The 12,761-nt window shown below is 48.4% G+C and overlaps 1 protein-coding gene across 1 annotated transcript in view; it reads right to left on the reverse strand.

Moving 5' to 3' along the window:
- Window positions 1-12,522, reverse strand: part of TMEM200B (transmembrane protein 200B) — a 29,210-nt gene extending 16,688 nt beyond the window's left edge. The window contains exons 1-2 of the mRNA XM_054999487.1: window positions 12,024-12,522; window positions 11,281-11,426 (exon numbers count right to left, since the gene is read on the reverse strand). The gene's annotated coding sequence lies outside the window, so the exon portion shown is untranslated. The remainder of the gene's footprint in view (window positions 1-11,280; window positions 11,427-12,023) is intronic.
- Between the last annotated feature and the right edge of the window lie 239 nt (window positions 12,523-12,761).

The raw sequence follows: 12,761 nt of genomic DNA on the forward strand, positions 1-12,761 counted from the left end.
CATTTCCCATCAAAACTTGAGGTAAGCTGACAAGTGTCCAACCGGTGTCAGGCGTCACTTGTAGCTTGTGAGTCTCTCAAACTAACCTACCTCACAAGATTGTGAGGATAAAATGGAAGAGAGGAGAACAATGTCTTCTGGTTTGGGTCCCAATACGGGAGAATGACAGGGTGTCAATGATGTAAATAAATATTGGGCCATGGAGAAAACTGTCAGAGAATTATGCTTTCTGTGAGCGCCCATTAAGCAAAAGCAAGATAATAAATGCTTTATTTTTAGCACCTGTAATGTGAAGGCAACCTCAACAGACAAACACCCACAGCTCTGAAGCAAGAGACGGTGTTCAAGTGAGTTGCGATGAGACTGGGGGATGGGGGGGGGGAGAATTGGTTTGCAGAGACGGCTGCCACACAAACAGCCCTGTTCAGTAGACCCGCTTCAGTTTCTTGCTCAGGCGGCTGAAACACCCCAACCGGCTGCTGAGAGGAATAAAGGCTGCCGAGACTCAGAGAGCTAAGAACAGCTAGAAATAAAAGTGTAGCCTGCTTTCTCGCCTCTGGCACTGAAACCCCAAGCTTTCTTCCCCAGCCCAGATTCCTCTGAGTTTGCGACTTCGTCTACTTAGCATTCCTCTCACTTCAGACCTGCTGCAGGCTCCACGCCATTCCAGCTCACCAGCAAGGGGCATCTTCAGGTTTTGGCACCCTATGGTGTGTGTGGGGGGGGGGGAGAGCCCTGTTTTAAAAGGGATCTGAATAGCAAACCTAGAGTCCCAGAGGAAACCAAGTGTGTCTGTGTATGGGGGGGGGGATGAAATCAGTCTGGGCTCTGCTGCTTCTGAACTGAGCACCCCCCCCCCCCACCAAACCCAGCTTCAAAGATACAGGCCACAAAAGTTCAGTTTTCTAGCCAATGGCAGATGAGGGTTTTTCTCTGTGACTATTCAGAGATTTTTTAAAAGAGAATCACAGAGGATTTTTCTGCCTCCCCCCTCCCTATCCCCCAGTAACAGGATGTGGGGGGGGGGCATTTGGAACTGCTGCAGGAAGGGGGGAAGGTGAAAAAGTTGTGCTCCACAGCTGGAAATCTTTGTTCCCGTAGAAACGCTCATCTGGATCCAAGCCTAGAGACAGAACCTAGGATCTTCTGCACTTGTTTCGCTGCAAAGATAAATGGGACAGAGCACCCCTCCTCCATTGTCCCCCCATCCCACCCACAACGTCCATGTGCATGAACGCAAAGTCGCTCCAATCCCTGAGCTCTGTGCAAATCGGAAGCAGGAAAACAAGAGCAAGCAATTGCACGAATTAACAGTCACGCTGGTAGGTTCTTACAATTTAAGATAATGATTTAAGAAATGTAGAAACAAGTCTTTGATACACAGCCATCGCCAGACAGAGCCAGAGGGGGGACTACACTATCAAGAAGAGCACTGATTTGGTCCACCTAAGAATTGTTTTTAAATACAGGTGTTTAAATGTTAACATTTTCTTCTAAAGAATGAGTGCTTCCTTTTAGAATAAATTCAAGGGGTTTTTTTTACAACTGATCTCCAGGCCACAGGGATCAGTTCCCCTGGAGAAAATGGCTGCTTTGGAGGGTGCACTCTATGGCATTATACCATTCTGAGGCCCTCCCCTCCCCAAACCCCGCCCTCTCCAGGCTGCACCCCCCCCAAATCTCCAGGAATTTCCCAACCTGGACCCCTTTAGCTACTGAGAGCCAGTGTGTCTATAGTGGTTGGAGTGTCGCACTAGGATCTGGGAGACCCAGGTTCGAATCCCTCCTCTGCCATGGAAGCTCAGTGGGTGACCTTGGGTCACTCAAAGTCTTTCAGCTTAAGCTACCTTGCAGGATTGTTGTGAGAATACACAGAGGAGAGAATGAAGTAAGCAGCTTTGAGTCACAATTGGGAAGAAAGATGGGGTCTAAATGACATAAATAATAAAAATAATACTGTAGCTGAGAGCATAGCAGAACATTTGAAGAGGGAGAAGGGATAGAGATCCATTTAAGGAAGCCCATATTCAGATTATTACCATTTATTTAGTACATTTTCTCCTATTTCTTAAAAAAAAACCTCAAGGAATACATTGTTTCTCCCCCCCTCCATTTTATCTTCACAACAACACTGTGAGGTAGGTTAGGCTGAGAGACAGAAACTGGACCCAGGTCAGCCAGGGAGCTTCATTGCAGGGGGATCTGAACCTGGGTCTCCAGACCAATAGCCTACCTGCTACACCAGCCCTCCAAAACACCCTTCCTCTCCAAAAAATCTTGTCCAAGGCAGCCAACAGCAAAATAAAACAATAAACAAACCTGTTAATTTAAAACAACAAAAACAACAATCAATAAAATTCTCAGCAGCAAAGCAATAACCACTACAATCAGTGGTATAAAATTTTATTTTTTGTTTGTTTGTTTACTTTTATCACTTGCATTTCTCCCTGAGACTCAAGGCAGATTACAAAATATAAAACAATGCAATCAGACCTCATAAGACATCCGATACATAATGCACTAGGACAAGGATTACAGTAATCCAATGAGGGGGAACACTCTAAAACATGATGTGCCACAAACAGTGAAGAAAATGGCATTACAGAAGTAGAAGATGAGGCCCTAAGAGCAAGTTAATATATACATTGAGCAAAAGAAGATATTACTGTCCTGTTGCTGTTAGCAAAGCACCTTCTTGAACAACTCTGTTATAATATAAACCTGTTCCCTTTATAAAAATGCCCTTCTGAAAAATTTGCAGAAAGAAGCCTTCCTGGACTCCTCTTGTAGGCCACTCCACAAGGTGGCAGCCATAACAGAGAATGCTCGTGTATGGGCATCTGTCGATTGTAGCAATTTGCAGCATGGGTCCTTCAGAAAGCTTTGCTCAGATGAGCGCAAGCTGATGTGGTGAATAGCAGAAGGCAGTTCAGCAGATATGTAGGTCCAAGGCCACGATGGGTTTGTAGGTGACAGCCAGTATCTTGAATTGAACCTGGTAACTGATGGCCAGCCAACTGCAGAATGGGAGTGATATGCACAGTCTGCCTAGCTCTCGATAGCAGGGCTTTTTTTCTGGGAAAAGAGGTGGTGGAACTCAGTGGTGGAACTCAGGACCGCACAATGACATCACTTTGGGTCAGCTGGAACAAGGGAGTTTTTAAAAGTTTAAATCGTCCTCAGCGAAAATGGAGCGGCACGGAGGGCAATCTAAACTCCCCTGTGTCTGGAGATCAGGGGGCGGGGCCACTGGCCATGTGACCATTTTCAAGAGGTGCCGGAACTCCATTCCACCACGTTCCCGCTGAAAAAAAGCCCTGCTCGATAGTAACCAAGCTGTGGCATGCTGCCTCCAGTTGGAGCCTATGAATTGACTTTGAAGGGAGAAATGTTTCCACCATGTGCCTAAAGGCCAACAAGGTAGATGTCAGGTGATCTCCAAGGGGGATGGTATTCAGCAACCAGGGAGCCACCACTGAGAATGCCCTGTCTCAAGTCACTACTACCCGCCTGTCTTCTGTGAGCCTCTCCCTTATTCAAATTGTTCACAGACTTCCTCTATGATGCATAAAGAAGCCTTAACAACATGACTGGGAAGATGTGTTCTCTTCTCCTTTTTTTGTTAACATCTAGCCTGATGAAGAGCTCTGCAGAACTCAAACGCTGTTCAGGGCCATTTTGGTTGGTCTTATAGAATGTATTGTGTGGCTTTTGGTTTTTTTGCTTTGGGCCAAAGCGGCTATCTGTAACCAGGTCATATATAATCTGACACTCTAACCACTACACCACACTGGTTCTCTTTCATTTCAAGTTGTCCCTGGCTCACATAAATGGTGATTCTTGAGCCCTGACTGAGGCATACCACCTCCTCCTTATTTCAAGGAACTGTCCTGTATTACTTTATTTTGAAATACTTATGGAAGAGGAGAGATGCACAGTAACGACAAAAGAAACCCCTGTAATTTAACTCATGGTAAAGTGTATTCTACTGTTTTGATGCAAAGAATGCATCATTTTCTTACAACAGATTTCTTATTTTGGAGATCTTCAGGTGACAAACCTAAGCATGGCCCAACGGAGCAAGAGCAGCCGTCTACAGCACGGTACAGCCCAATGAAAGCAATGCAGAAAAATCCATTTCCAAAAAAACAATCAGGAAGTAGGTCTGCCTTAACGGGAACCGCTCCAAAGAGTTAGAGTTGGCAGGGCTACGTGATTTGTGAAAATGCCCTTTACTAACCAGTACAATTGTTTGCTCTCCCCTGGAGAGTTGTCAACGATACTGTTCTTTTATGCAGTTGGATCTGGGCCACAAGACACAACACCACAATAACCAGCTGCAGGAGGAGGAGTGGAGAGTGTTATTCCCTGAAAACAGCCAGAATTCCTAGGCTCTGTTCCCTGTTCTATCACGTCTTGACTTGGAGACTTTAGGCAAGATTTGTTATGCAGCCTTCTTCTGAAAGCCTACTCAGAGAGCTCGCATACATAAATGAATTCAAAAGGCTGATGGAATCCCACAGGCATTCCAATGCCAGCTCTCGCTTTTACAACCCTGTTTTCTCACAGTGCTTTTTAACAATGAAAAGCTCACTGAAAACCAAAGAATGGCTGCTTCGTCCAACCCCAGGCTTCAAAGTCAAGGCCCCACCACTGCCTACTGCTTCTTGCCCCTCTGTTGCTCACACACAGTTGCCCTGTCACTCTGCCCCAGTGACACTGGAATTCCCCTTTATGAGCCAAGACTTGACACCTAGCAGCCCTTCACTCTTTGAATCTTTCCACCAATTCGAACACCCATTCTTTCTTCATCTTGTCCCACTTTTTAAAGCTCCTTTTTAAAGCATCCACTTTTTAAAGCGCTACCTTCGCTAAATACTCTGCTCGACCTCCCTCTACAGCACTACGCCATTCCTGATATTAAGTGCTGCATGGTTTCTTCAGAGCTCCTATCTGCCTCGGTTCCCTGTCTCCTATGCCCCTTTTTTCAAGCCTCTCTCTCTACCTAAAGACTGTTTTCTCTGCCTATCACCCACTTTGCACCCTTCAGTCTCTTTGCCTCTGACTTCCTGTCCCTCCAAGTCACCTCTTCCCAGTCCCTGCTCCTGTGTCAGGTTTCAATCCCAGCCAAACAGACAATGCTCCCTCCCCTCATAGAAAGTGGATCACAAACCATTTCTATCCTTGAGCAACTGAACATTCCACAGCATCATCAGCTCAGCCAATCAGAAGCTCCATTGCCATAACAACAACATGGTGCAGACCACACACTGATCATTTCAACAGCCATCCTGCATTATGTTGTGGGCATGCAAGTCCTACTGAAAACCACAAGATGTGACGTACACACAGCAAACTGGGTGCAGGGTTGCAACTTTTGTCATCACAATGAATGGAAGGGGCAGCCCATTTTTCTGCAGTATGTTCAGCTGGTAACATGACATACATACACACAAACACTTCCTGCCTGTTGCAGTGATATCCCCTTCCCATTGTGTGGCAGGCCATTACTTTATCTCTGGAAAGAAAAAGATTGTCTGTGTGCTCACAATCAACAGATTTTACTGCATATGTGGCAAACCACAGATGGTACAGGTGGTATTTTAATATCCCTGGACATGTCTGGTTGTTACAGATAAGATGTTATTTAGGATATAAATGGCGGATAACAAAAGAACGAGGGTGGTAAATTAACTGTAAACTGAGAAAGGAAAAATGTGTGCATAGAGGAAGATCAATTGCCAAAGAGAAAAAATGTACTTGCAAGAAACGTTCCCTGAAGATTTGGAAAGTAAGGACCCCTGATTTCCACCCAAAGGAACTTTGCCCAAATTTCCCATGCCCAAAGAAGGCCCTGTGACCTATCAGATGTGTTCTTTTTTTTCTCTAGCCCTTTGCTAATTACAAAGCCGTCTCTTCTCAAATTGCCACACGGCTAATTAAACTCATCTCTCCAGCTGGGGAAATGGAACCATCGGCTTCTCCTAAGCAGGAGGTCACCTAAAACGTTAATTCAGGGCGATCCAATTTGTAGAAAGACCTCACAAACACCCCGAGCACATTCTCAGTATGTTAAAAGAAAAAAAATATTCAGGAGAAATGCAGTGTTCAGCTTTTTCTGATAAGCGTGCATGCAAATAAAGTGTGCATGCAAATAAAGTGTGCATGCAAATAAAGGGTGACAAATCAGATCCTCAAAAGCATCCTAGAAGATCGTTTCAGGTGGCTTAGCCATGTTGGTCTGCAGTAGAGCAAAATTCAAATCCAGTAGCACCTTTAAAGACCAACACGATTTCCAGCATATCAGTTTTCAAGAGGCAAAGCTCTCAAATACCTGACAAAGGGAGCTTGAGCTCTCAAAAGTTTATACCCTGGAAATCTTGTGGGCCTTTTTAAGGTGCAACGGGGCTTAAACCTTGCTCTTAAGAGCATCCTGATAGCTAAAACCTACTTGTAGCTTGATGAAGCTTCAGTTCGAGGAATGATTTGAGAGCATTGGAAAGCTGGCCTTCCCAACTACACTTACAAAGTCCTGCATGAATATAATTGGCTAAAGAGAACATGGTAAGGGAGCGTATAATAAAACTCAGTGTGATATAGTGGTTAGCAGGGCTTTTTTTCTGGGAAAAGAGGTGGTGGAACTCAGTGGTGGAACTCAAGACCGCACAATGACGTCACTTTGGGTCAGCTGGAACAAGGGGGGAGTTTTTTAAAGTTTAAATTGCCCTCGGTGAAAATGGTCACATGGCTGGTGGCCCCACCGCCTGATCTCCAGACAGAGGGGAGTTTAGATTGCCCTCTGCGCTGCTGGAGTGCCGTGGAGGGCAATCTAAATTCCCCTCTGTCTGGAGATCAGGTGGCGGGGCCACTGGCCATGTGACCATTTTCAAGAGGTGCCGGGACTCCATTTCACTGCGTTCCTGCTGAAAAAAAGCCCTGGTGGTTAGACTGTTGCATTGGGACGGGGAAGGTCCAAGTTCAAATCCCCATCCAGTCATAAAATTCACTGAGTGATCCTGAGCTAGTAATTCTCTTTCTTAGCCTATCATTCATTCATTCATTCATTCATTCATTCATTCATTCATTCATTCATTCATTCTAAAACATTTATTAGACATCTTTCTACCTTGCAGGAACTGAAGGCAGCTTACAAAAAAAACCCACACACACAACCATAAAATGAATAACACAAAGTTTAAAAACACAGTTTAGGACTTCCAATAAACATAAAAACAACGTTAATTAACAGCACTCCTAATTAAAAATGTCTTCAGCTGCCTCCTGAAGATTGGGGGTGAGAGGCCAGGTGCACTTACTTGGGGATAAAGGTAAAGGTAGTCCCCTGCACAAGCACCGAGTCATTACTGACCCATGGGGGACGTCTCATCATGACGTTTTCTTGGCAGACTTTTTGTTATGGGGTGGTTTGCCATTGCCTTCCCCAGTCATCTACACTTTACCGCCAGGAAACTGGGTTCTCATTTTACCGACCTCAGAAGGATGGAAGGCTGAGTCAACCTTGAGCCAGCTACTTGAACCCGGCTTCCGCCAGGATTGAACTCAGGTCGCTGAGTCAACCTTGAGCCAGCTATTTGAACCCGGCTTCCGCCAGGATTGAACTCAGGTCGTGAGCAGAGCTTGGGCTGCAGTACTGCAGCTTTCCACTCTGCGCCACGGGGCTCTTCTCCTTGGGGATGCTGTTCCATAATAATGGGACTGCCACTGAAATGGCCCTCTCTTTAAAATCTACCAGATGAGCTTCTTTAGCTGATGGGAGAGTCAGGACAGCATCTCCCTGTGATCTTGATTCCTAAGCAGGAACGCTTGGGAGAAGATGGTCCTTCAGATACCTTAGTCCCAAGCCATGTAGGGCTTTAAAGGCTAAAACCAACATCTTGAATTGAGCTCGGGTGTGGCTTGGTAGCCAGTGTAATTGCTGTAATATTGAAGTCACGTATTACAAGTTCCAATAGCCGGCCCCAGCCAGCAGTCTAGCTGCAGCCCTCTGCACCAGCTGCAGCTTCCAAACGCTCTTCAAGAACAGCATATTGCAATAGTCCAATCTAGATGTAACTGAGGCATAGATCACTGGGGCTAGATCTGACTGAGCCAGGAATGGGAACAGCTGATGCCCCAACCAAAACTGGACAAAAGCTCTCCAAGCTACCCACCTGAAAGGGCTGTTCTAAGGACAAAATGAAGGAAGAGCCATATATGCTACACCAAGTTCCTTGGAGGAAGGGTGCTATAAAAATGTGATTAATGAGCTCCGTCTCCAAATTCCTAGTTACACACATTTTACAGTTCTACAAATCTCCCAGCTATTTTCCCTGCTGGTTTCAGAGACAATAGGTTGGAATAAAATATGAGAGGTAAAGATTGCCTCTTCTTACATGGACATCAATGGTGTATCCTACATGCAGAGCTGAGGGAAAGACATGGGACAACGTGGTCATTTGGGCAAATAAAAATGTTGTTCAGGATAACTGAAGTTGAGGAGACAACAGCGGCACATAAAGTCAGACGAGCGGTCCAACTAGCCGAGCGCTATCTTCTGGACTGGCAAGGAAGATTTCACCGATCTTGCCCCCAGTTTTAGCACAGGCCTTTCCCAGCCTCTAGCCAGCAGTTTAGAATACTCCACTTGTTTGCACTGACAGTATTTCTAGAGAGTCAAACCATTAATGTTTTTCTCCCCTAAGCTTTCTGCTGATTGTGGTTTTACAGCCGCTGATCTCTTCTTTTCCACCGGCCTGATTTTCCGCAGTTGATTTTCTTCTCCTCGACTGCCCTACTTCTGTTTTTGGATGGCTTGCTGGCTTGGAGGAGTTTTTTTCTGAATTTGTTACCAGTTTTAATCTATTTGCTGGTTTCCATAGTATATTTGAATGCTGCTGTGGTGTTATTGATTTTAATGCTTTTTTATCATATTATTGTTGCTATGATGCTTTTGGGCTGGTTTTATTATTTTGATCTTTTTCAGGCTTCAAGGCTGCTCCTGTTAAGACCAGTGGTCTTCAACCCATAAACTGGGATCCTCAAGTGGATTGTGAGCCCCTATGGAACTACCAGCTGTTTCTTTTAGAAGAACCCACTACTACTGTCCACAAGAATGTCCTGCCCTGCTTCTTTTTGCATGCACACTTGACAGGAGTTGTGGGATAGTCAGGTGATGCAAGTCAGTGTCAGAGATCATTTCTTTTTAGCACAGGCAGGTTCAGAGACCATGTCTCCTCCTCTTCCTGTCACATGACTGTGATTCATGTGACTTCTTGCCACATGCTTGCAGCTCAGTGGGCCCCATGCTGCCGCCCAGGTGTCAAGACTAGTCAGGAAAAGTTTAAGAACATTGTGCTAGACTAGGTCATTTTTTTAAATGTTAATTTAAAACCTTATATGCAGGATTTGAGTCCCATGGCCCCTTACAGACCAACAAGATTTTCAGAGTGTAAGCTTTCGAGTCAGAGCTCCCTTCTTCAGACTCTCAAAAGCTTACACTCTGAAAATCTTGTCGGTCTCTAAGAGGCCACTGGACTCAAATCCTGCTGTTCTACTGCAGGCCAACAGGGCTACCCACCTAAAATAATCCTCATGGAAGACATTGTGTATGCAAATTGGGGAGACTGCAAGCGTTTTAAATAAATAAAGGCTCCCCATCACATGGAACACATGCATGCCACATAAGATGCTTAGGACTGCCACGCTAAGGCTGAAATCCTACATAGCTGGAGATGAAGCCCAAATTGACTCTGACGGACCATAGCTCAGCGGTATGGCGCATGCCCTGCACTCAGAAGATCCCAGAGTCAATCTCAACTTAAGGCCTTGCTCTGCCAGAGACTTTAAGAAAACGACTCTCAATCCAAATTCCCAGTACTGGACTAGAGGAACCCAGTGGTCTTACTCAGTATGGGTTAGAGTCAAGCGGCAATGAGACGGTGTTTCTGAGTAAGCACTGATAGGTTAAGATTGCCCAGCTACAATTCCTTGCACGCTCTTCAGTGGGGTTAACTTCCAAGGACAAACTCTTAGAGCTGGTTTCTTAGAACATTCTGGTGAGAAAAGGTCTACTATTCAATGCATTCCCCAGTCCACGGATGGGCCGGTCCAAATACCTGCCACACACAGAGGGCCTAACAACTGCATCAGTTCCACAAAAGGAAAGGCGAGTCTCACGATGACAACACAATGGCACAAATCATGTTGATGCCAATGCTAACTCTGAACATGACACTTTTAAAATCTCAGCTGCAAAGTGTGCCTGCAGAAGAACAAACCGCGTTGTAAATTCTGTCTCAACAGAAGAGGCAATTTAAGGCTGCAGATGACCAAATTAGGGAAGATGCCCGATTTTATATTTGGAGGTCCGGTGGGTTTAAGCAGGGTGCCCTTAGAAACCACCTTGCTCCTTCCTCTGGTCTCCACAGTCCTTAGGGCTTCCTTTCTCCCCAGCCTTTAAATCTCTTTGATCCAACAACAGATGGATTACTTGCCAAGGGTTTTGTGCCCAGCACATCCGTACCTACAACACAGCCGCCTCCTTTTCATTACAGACAGCAAAGAACGTTGCAAGCACTCCTCCGTTCCCACTAGCCCTATAAAACTCTCTTTATTTTGACTTCCAGCCAAGAATCGAGATTTATGACTGTTCTGCATCCACCCCCTTGCATTTCTACCAACAGACTTAAAGTGGGGCCTCAACCAATCTCTTTTCCCCGCCCCCACTTCCCTGTCTTTAAAGGGGAGAATAGGGGGGGGGACACCCCATTGGGAAAGCATTCTCTGCCCTTTAAAAGAATCTCTCCCATTCTCTGAGCTACATCTGAGAACAGCATCGGGCAGAGTTTAGTGGCACTCCTTCACCACCAACGCAACGGGGCTTACTTCTGAGTAACCACGCAGCAGCTCCCTCTGAGTCCAGCAGAAAATGCTTATGTAAGGTCTTGAGATTTGGAACCTGCAATGAAAAACACACAGCCCAGCTCCAACCACCTCCCCATCTCCACAAAAAGTGCTCCGCAACAAGATCTCCGTCTGGCTTTCGAATTTCCAGCTCTCCTTGCCTTTCCTTTTACACGCTTGCAGGAATCTCGTTTGGTAAAAAAGATTGCAAACTCAACGAGAGGTGGGAGAAAAGGCCAGTTGTTTTCCTCCCCCTCCAACACAGCCGAGTGTTTCTGGGCCGCAGTCTCTCGGAAGTGTTCAGCCCACAAAGCACAGGGGGGCGATCCGCTCGCCCCAGTCCAGGCACACGAGAAGCGGCTCGCCGGAGCGACTCACCGTTAGCAAAGGCGCCGCCATCCGCCGCAGTTGGCTTCGGGGTCTTCCAGTCTTTGCCCAACAACCACCTGCAATCTGCCCTCCTTTAAGAGAGAGGCGCTCCGAAGCGCAGCTCGCCGATTCGTGGGCCGTCGGAGGGAACGCATCTAAGGGAGGGAACGGGCTGTTCAAACTGCAAACGGGGAGCTCCAACGGAGAGACCTCGCGCAAGTTGAAAGGCGGCGCAGGAGCAACCCGGCGCTGCAGCTCAGCGCGGCCGGCGGGCCTCCCTCCCCAGGCGCGGGGCGCTCCATCTCTAGCTGGGGGTGGGGGGGGCATTCAGCAGTTCCAAAGGGAGGGCTCCTCTGGAGCAGGCGGGCGCGTCCCGCCTGGCTCTCCGAAACGCATCTGGAGAGGCCTCTTTTGCTCAGGGTTTGGGGGACAGAATCCGATCTATGGAGACAGGGGGGCTATTTATTGGTGGGGTCCTTCCGAAGCCAGGAGCGGAGGCCTTTCTGTCTGATGGGACTCTGCAGGACGGCTCTGAGCGGGACCCCCGGCCTCGCTCCAACCCGTTTTGGGGAGGTGGCGAAGCGCAGAGGCGCGCCTTGAGGCTGGGTGGCCACGGCCTCTGCAAAGCCCTCTGCCCGCGGCTTCCTCCCGCCCCGGCCCCCAGCGATAGCCACGAGGTCCCGAAGGAAGTTGGAGGCGAAATTGGAGCGCCGCCTCCCGCCCGTCCCCGCTCCCTCCCGGGGCGCGTTTACCTTGCGCCAAGCGGTCGAGTTCCGAACGGGTCGGGCGCCGGGCTGCTCCGCATCGGGGAGTCCCTGGCTCTGGCCTCCGTCCGTCCGCGCTCCGCAGGCTCCCCGCAGCGCCTCTCCCGGGTTCCTTGCTCCGACTCCGCTTGGCGCAGGGCGCACGAAGCCGCGACGCGTGGAGAGGCCAAGACGGGAGAGGGACGACTCTGTCCCGGGCGCCTCGGCGGGCGGGCCGCTGCTTTCCCGGGCTCGCGATCCGCTTTGCGCTCCCGCGCCGTCTGCGCTTCTTGCAACTCCTCGTCCTCCGCTCCGGCGCCGGGATCGGGTTTCTTCGCTCCCCCGCCGCGCTTTGTTTGGTTTCACGGCTTGCCCTTCTCCGTCTCCGCGCCGAGCGTCGCTTGGAGGGTTTACGAGCTTCCCTCTCCTCTCCCTCTGCGATCTCCCTGCGAAGAGGAGAACTCCTCCTCCCACTTCGGGGCTCTCAACCCGCGTCTTGAAACTTGGAGAAGGAGAGTCGGTCGCGCAAGAGGCAGGGGCTGGACCGCGCTGCTGGGCACCGAGATGCGCGCACACGCCCTCGGCAGCAGTTGGCGGCCGGCGAGAAAGTGCGCGGCTGGGGTGGTTTGCTGTGGCCGGGGGCGGGGGATGAGCCCCAAACGCTTCTCGCCGACGTTTCATGGGGCGGGGGCGGGCGGGGTGCACTGCCGGCGGCGCAAAATGTAAAAGGGACGAGAAAGTGCAACT

The sequence above is a fragment of the Eublepharis macularius genome, chromosome 15 (genome assembly GCF_028583425.1).
Source record: "Eublepharis macularius isolate TG4126 chromosome 15, MPM_Emac_v1.0, whole genome shotgun sequence".
NCBI lineage: Eukaryota > Metazoa > Chordata > Lepidosauria > Squamata > Eublepharidae > Eublepharis > Eublepharis macularius.